The 7,500-nt window shown below is 45.1% G+C and overlaps 1 protein-coding gene across 3 annotated transcripts in view; it reads right to left on the bottom strand.

The window, feature by feature from the left end:
• baz2ba (bromodomain adjacent to zinc finger domain, 2Ba) overlaps positions 1-7,274 on the bottom strand; it is an 86,612-nt gene extending 79,338 nt beyond the window's left edge. The window contains exon 1 of one of the 3 annotated variants that reach the window (XM_083524724.1): positions 6,777-7,274. The gene's annotated coding sequence lies outside the window, so the exon portion shown is untranslated. The remainder of the gene's footprint in view (positions 1-6,776) is intronic. The other 2 variants (XM_083524744.1, XM_083524723.1) reach the window with 2 other exon arrangements.
• Positions 7,275-7,500: the final 226 nt, after the last annotated feature.

Genomic DNA, 7,500 nt, shown 5'->3' with positions numbered 1-7,500 from the left:
ATTAATTCCGTCCGGTTTGCGCCGGTTCCGGTCCGGTTCACTGGTTTGTATCGTTTCTATAGTAATGATGCACCAATAATATCATCGCATCGGGTATTGTACCTTTTTTAATTAAGTATTTTAATGAGGGAGATAAAAGGAAGTGTGGAAAGCTGTGTAAGAAAGTCTTTTATGCAAAACTTTTGGAAGAAGTCTGCAGTTTCCGTTTTGTTTAGTTTTTTAGAGGGTTACGCTCGGAGTTTCCGCCAAACGTTGGAAGTAACTATAAGTGGTTAAAAAGCATTACGTTTTTTAAATAAACAACAATAGTAAATTGTAGGCAGAGCACATTTGAGATTCTAAGAAGCCCCGTGGAAGGTTTTGTCGGACGTTGATGATCTTTCCTCCAGCTTCATTCCCTGACGTGTTTTACTCCTCATCGCTAACAGGAAGTGCTTTGTTTTTCTCATAATATCTTGGAAAACCGCAGCGTTCGGTCCATACGGATGTCACCTGAATCTCTTGAGCGCACCTCCATCTATATATGACCGAAGCCTGTAAATACGGTGTAAGCCCTGAAAGCTTCTCGGTGCTTTGTTCTGTGCTACCGCTCGTTCTCGCGTCTGCTTGGAAATTAAAAATGCAACAAGAGAGAGGGAGGAAAATAAATAAATAAATAAATAAATAAATAAATAAATAAATAAATAAATAAATAAAGCCGGCTGGCCGAGGTGGCGTGTGCCAGCGCAGCTAAAACGAAAAGGCTTTTGTGGCAGCAGTGACCAGATTTTAAATGCAGCTGGATCAATAAATAAGAGGGGGCTGTACAAGCACAATCTCGGAGTGTCTTCAAGCATCCCTCTGTGTGTGTGTGTGTGTGTGTGTGTGTGTGTGTGTGTGTGTGTGTGTGTGTGTGTGTGTGGATGGGAGTGGAAGGAGTAGAGGGAAAGGAGGAGGGGGTCAAATGCTGCACGTCCTGCAGACAGCTGTCTTAGTGCAGTAAATTCTGCTCATCTAAAAAGCGCCAGGATAAAAAAAAAAATCCCATCTCATTTCTCTTCCTCCCGCTTGTTGTTTTTTTTCTCCCTGAACCCCCCTCCCCTTCCATCCATCCCTCCATCCATCCACCCATCCACGCAGGAGGAGCCGGCGTTCCTGTCGTTCCTGCGACGCTCTGCTATTTCTGCTTGGGATGCAAATATAGCGATAAGCAGGCGAACAAATAGGCCAAACTACTGGCATTTCCAGCGCGGCCTCCATTATCTCAGCGGGGACTCGGGAGTGTGTGAGCGGAGCGGAGACGAGACGAGACGAGGCGAGCGCTTCGGCCCGGCGCATGAGTAATACTATGGCAGGACAAACGGCACCGGAGAGACACAAAAAAAAGAGTCAAATCGTCCCTCTGAAGCTTCGTTTAGGAAGGGTAGGGGAGAGAATGCAGGGAGAAAGAGAGACGGTAAATAAAAGTACAACGACTGCCCTGTGTGTGTGTGTGTGTGTGTGTGTGTGTGTGTGTGTGTGTGTGAGTGTGTGTGTGACCAGAAACTACGAGATCAGCATTGCTGATTAACCAGATAGCGCAATAAAAGAAAGAAAGACCGAACACACAAACAAACCCGGCTGCGCACAAACGCAAAACTTCCTCCCTGAAAACAAGAAACGGGGAAAATAAGGAGAAAAAAAGACTGAGAGAAAGAGAGAGAGAGAGAGAGAAAGAGAGAGAGAGAAAGAGAGAGACGTTACTGCGGCTTGCTGCTCGTTTAGCTCTCCTGCCGTTTTCTTCAGGGAAGAATCAACCTTTTCACCTTGTCTGAGAAAAAAAACAAGAACCCGGGCTGCCTACACAAAAATAACCTTGGGTTCCGTCAAGGAGATTCTCACGTTGAATGATAAATAGAAGCCCAGGGGACGCCGGGGCGAGAAAGCAGCTAATTGCCTGCAACTGAAAGTCGGGGCCCTTGCGCATCGTTGCCGTTTTTTTTTTTTTTTTTATTGTGGAGAGGTAAAAAAAAAAGAAAAGAAAAAGACTACGAGGTTGTGGCTGTGTGAGCGCAGGGAGGAAGTTTCGTGAGGGCGGCGTTTCTGCTGCACCTCTGGTAACGAGGAGCGCCGGGTTCCAGGCGAAATTAACGCGCCGTGATTCGTCTGAAAAAATAAACACACCACGACGAGTGTCAAGTCGAGCGCGCGATACGTTTACAGCTACATCTACGTTCTAAGTTTTTCATCTTGTCTTGGGTTCTCGTCCAATCTTGGGTTCATAAACTTGTGGAATCCTGAAAAAAACGTTTCGGAAAAAGTTTTCCGACCCACGAGGCTAACTTCCTGATGTGTGACATCTTCATACGTCTCGTTACACCTCTGTGCTGCATTATAACGTTTTATAATGATCTCTGAACTTTTGACATCGTTTCATGTTCTGATCTGAAGACACAATATCTGGACACTATTTGGGACACGTTACTTTTCCATCCATATGTGTTTCTTTCCTAAAACTGTTGAAAACGTACAACTGGATCGTGTCTTCGGCTGCTGAAGCATCAAATTCTCCCCTCACGTGAACTACGAGACCCAGACCTGTTCCAGCATGACAATGCCACGATTTCCATGATTTGGATTTGGTGGAAGATCTCCTGCTATAGAGCTCGAAACCCTATTTGAAACCTTTAGGATGAATTTTTTCATGCTGACTGCACCCCAGGCCTCCTCACCTCCCCGGCATCAGTACTAACCCCCTGATGGCTGAATAAATCTCACACGAATCTCCACAAAATCTAACGAATCATCTTCCCAGAAAAGTGGAGCTTCTTATAAGAGCAAATGGAGATGCATGATTATTTACTGTGAAACGGTTACACGTGTGATCTTAAACGTCAGTTCGGTTCTTCAAACACACACGTGCTCGATGGCGATAACGCGAAGTGAAGCCGTGTGTGTGCGCGCGAGAGGAAAAAAGAGAAAAAAGCCCAGCAGCGCCGTGCCCTCGCCCGTCTCTTCCCATCAGTTCTCGCTCCGTCGAGCACAACTCACTCGGCTTGGCCTAATTTTTCGGTTTCTGTGCCTTAAATCTGTCGCTCGGCCCGTGTGCCAGCTCGGACCTCGCCACATGGCGCAAAGCGTGTTAGCGAAAGATTTCAGGTTTGTTTAGGTTCTGGATCCTTCCGCTGCCCTTGCACGTTTGTTTGTCGTTTTCTTAAGAGTTACGAGAACCACAAGTGTGACCCGGGCTATCAACACACACACACACACACACACACACACACACACACAGCAAGCCAAAGCGGTTCAACGGCTTTCTCGCTGCACACATCTTCCTTCACACACCCGTCTTATCACCACTCCGGGATTAGATTACCGCGCGTATCGAATTGTTGATGCCGCGACCACGCAAAACTGCCGTTCCGGCAAACTTCTACGTTTTTTTCCCCCCTCCGCTAATCAGCTTACCAACCAGGATTTTGTTCACCGAGCTAATTCCTGGACGCCGGAGGGGTGTGAGGACGTCTTCCTTCTAAAAAAAAACAAAAACAAGGCCTAACTTTATCCGTATCCTGACAGGAAAACAACATCCTGCTCTGAAGGAGCGAGGCAGATACTTCTCTCCGGCTCTTAGGCCACACTGACAGTTTTTTTCCCTTCGCTTTCTTTCTTTTTTTTAATATCCGCCACAGCCAGAGAGGTTTTCGTGGCTTTTGGGTGTGCTTCACAGAGCACAGTATGAGATCCCTTCAAACCCCAACAGCACAAACAGGTCCTGACAGATTTGTTCTCCCTAATTCGCAGTAAAAGAAACAGCGCGAGTGTATTAGAGGTCTTCTTCTGTGTGCTCAGCTGCGACACACACTCACGCACACACACACACACACACACACTCACTCACTCATTCACACACACACACACACACACACACACACACACACACACACACACACACACACACACACACACACAAAAAAAAAAAAAGCCAACAATAGACACATTTCTAATGGAAGAAGAGAGTGGGTGAGACTGTTCCGTTTCAATTCACTGATACCGCTAATGGCTTCTTAGCGGTTCCATGAAATCAAGCAGCTGTCAAGTCGATGCATCAGGAGCAGGAGGAGGAAGAGGCGGCATTCCCACAAGAGAAAAGCATCGCGTCAGGATGTTTGCTTCAACATCTGCTCCCCTGCACTCACAGCTTTTTTTTTTTCCTCCCTTTCTCTCTCTCTCTCTCTTTTTCACAGCAGCACACATCCAGACAAAGACATGCAAGAGTGAACGGCTCACCTCCACATCACAGGCAAAAAATCCGTGTTGAAAAAAAAAACGCACAATTTCGTATAAAAGTACGTGACACACGTCGGCACACGCGAGCGAATCAGAGCGTACTAACGTCAAGTTCACAAAGTCGGGAAAAAGAAGAACCCGGCCCGAGACGCCTCGACTTTCTATACGTCCCAAAACCGCTCGTGTCAATGAAACCGATCCGACTTTAAAGACTTTTTAATCGTGACGTGAGATAAGGTTTTCACGTGAGCGGGGATGAGAACTGAAACACGTTATAAGAACGCTTTTTATCATAACAATGCGGCTTTCTGGTCGCCATGATCACAAACCTGAAGATAAACCCAAACTCCCTCATCATCCTCATTCGGATCGAAGCCACCTAAGAACACGAGGCGGCGTGGGGAAGAACGTGAAAATGACCGAAAAAAAGAAATGACAATGCAAACAATAAATCAACAGAGCCTTCGCTTCAGCCCTTAATGCTGCATTACAATGATTTATTTATTTGTTTGTTTATTTATTTATATTGGATAATAAAGCGACCTGGATACTGAAAACGGTGGTCAGTTCCCCAGGTGTTCCCCTCCTGCTCCCATCTCACTCATCGCACCAGACGTCTTTCTTCTCGGTAAAAAGATCGATTGGGTGATTCGTCGATTCCCATAAGAGCGTAATAATAAAACAATTTTCAAAATGAATTTAATATTTATTCATGTAAAGTTTTATTTTCTGTAGTTAATCAGTTATTATCGGTTAATTACGCACACTCAGCAGTCTGCTTTGCTCCCAACATGCTGTTGAATCAGATATAATGATGATAATTACGCTGTTCAAACATATAAAACGTCTGTAACTCGATGACATCATCACGCAGGGGGGCGGTGTGGGGGGGGGCGGTCTGGGAGCGGTTTAAGTGGACGGGGGGGCAGCGTGGGGGCAGAGGGAGGCGGGGTGTGTGTGGGGGGGGGGGCATCTGGCTAAAGAAATAAACGTAATAAACAGTTAAAAAAAATGAAACGTGATGATCCACCTGTTCGACCGATCACACACACGAGCTCCTTTTTTTTGCTGTTGTTATTATAATAATAAAAAAAAATCACCATCATCTTCAAATCGAATTAAGAATGACATCTGAACCGCACGTGAAACCGTCGAAAGTCGTTTTTGACGTGAACTCCATATGACGTCACCGCGGCCCCGGCTTCAAGTCGTTTTCTATAACAAATAAAACTTTTTTTTTTTTTTTTTTTTTTTTTTTTTTTTTTTAACAAGCTCGAACAGGATCCGACGGAGTTCAAAAGCCGAATCAAAAGAAAGAAAGAAAAGATTTTTTTTTTTAACCAAGATGGCGAGAGGCTTGTTGTTTAGAGGGCAGGGGAGGAAAAATGGAGGATATTGTAATATACACAAAGGGGATAAATTTCAACAACTCGGCCAGGCGGCAGCTGCTTCTCTTTAAGGAAGCGACCAAGATAAGAGAGAGAGAGAGAGAGAGAGAGAGAGAGAGAGAGAGAGAGAGAGAGAGATCAGCCCTCCCTCCCTCCTTCTCTCTCCCTCTATACACACCAAACCTTCATTATGGGTGATTTCAGTCGGTGTAAAAGTCGAAAGAGTGTTTATTTTGTGTCCAAAACGAGCTCGGAACTATAATATTGTGTTTTGTGTGTGTGTGTGTGTGTGTGTGTGTGTGTGTGTGTGTGTGTGTGTGTGTGTGTGTGTGTGTAGTCAGGGAAGAACGCTTTTGCTTTTCGCCATCATCTAAAACACGGACATGAAATAGACTAAAGGTGGCGTCGTTCATCTCCGTGCACTTCTCTTTCTTCTTTCTTTCTTTCTTTCTTTCTTTCTTTCTTTCTTTCTTTCTTTCTTTCTTTCTTTCTTCACCCCTCACTCCAAGAACTGCACCACAATTCCCGACAATTAAAGAACAAAATAAAGCCAAGCGGCGCCAAACAACAACAACAACAACAGCAGCAGCAGCAACAACGGGTTCGGGTTCATTCGGAAAGTTCGCAAAGCCCCGTGTGTGTGTGTGTGTGTGTGTGTGTGTGTGTGTGTGTGTGTGTGTGTGTTGTACATGTTTTACTTTTGGAAACAAACGACCGTTAAACCGACAATAAAGGACGCACGCGGTCGTCTTGAAAAGAAAGTCGGTTTAGCTCCGACGCTACACACACACACACACGTACATATGTGTTTTCACACACACACACACACACACACACACACACACACACACACACACACACACGTATATATATATGTTTTCACACACACACACACACACACACGTACATATATGTATACACACACACGTATATGTGTATACACACACACACACACACACACACACACACACACACACACACACGGAGAGTAACCGAGGAACACGTACACACTATGTAACAAAATAACCGCTCGCGCGAGCCGCACGCTCGAGAGCCGCTTACTCTCTTTGATCTCCGCTTTTAATCTCTTTATTTTTCCTCAATTGATACAAATGTTTCAGTAAAACGCTTTGAACTCACCGTCAGGGTTCGGACACTCAGTCTGCCGACGATGAGCCTCTTTTTCTTTTTAAAATCCACCTCGTCCGAAGAATAGTTTGACTTTAGATCTCGAAGGGGCTTTTGTGTTGTTTTTTCTCCCTTTTTTGCTGTTGTTGTTGTTGTTTTTGTTGTTGTTGTTGTTGCGCGAGCCCGGCGTAGCGGGAGATGATGAAGAAGAAGAAGGGGGAATTGGGCAGTAATTGAGTCTCAGTGTGTGTGTGTGTGTGAGAGAGAGAGAGAGAGAGAGAGAGAGAGAGAAAGAGAGGGGGGGAGCGTGTGTGTGTGTGTGTGTGTGTGTGAGTGAGTGAGTGAGCGTGTGTGACTCGGTGTGTGTGTGTGTGTGTGTGTGTGTGTGTTAGTTACGGACGGCAGATTGAAGGAGACTCTCCTCTCAAAGGTTTTATTCCGCTTCACTTCAAGGAATTAAAGTGACGTCAGCTGCCGGGTTTCTCGGTTTCTTCCTCTTATACAACAAAAACTTCTCAGGTGATTAAAATGATAATAAAAATAATAATAGTAAAAAAAAAAAAAAAAAAAAAAAGGAAAGAAATAAAAAAAGGCGACAGGAGAAGCAGATTGTTCAGGGCGCTTGTGGTTTTTTTGTCAAGCGGAAAAAAAAACGCGATTCACTCCGCGTGTCGGTGATACGAGACGACTCACACACACACACACACACACACACACACACACACACACACTCTCT

Source organism: Silurus aristotelis (genome assembly GCF_946808225.1).
Source record: "Silurus aristotelis genome assembly, chromosome: 2".
Classification (NCBI taxonomy): domain Eukaryota; kingdom Metazoa; phylum Chordata; class Actinopteri; order Siluriformes; family Siluridae; genus Silurus; species Silurus aristotelis.
This window is presented reverse-complemented; position numbering and strand designations above follow the sequence as displayed.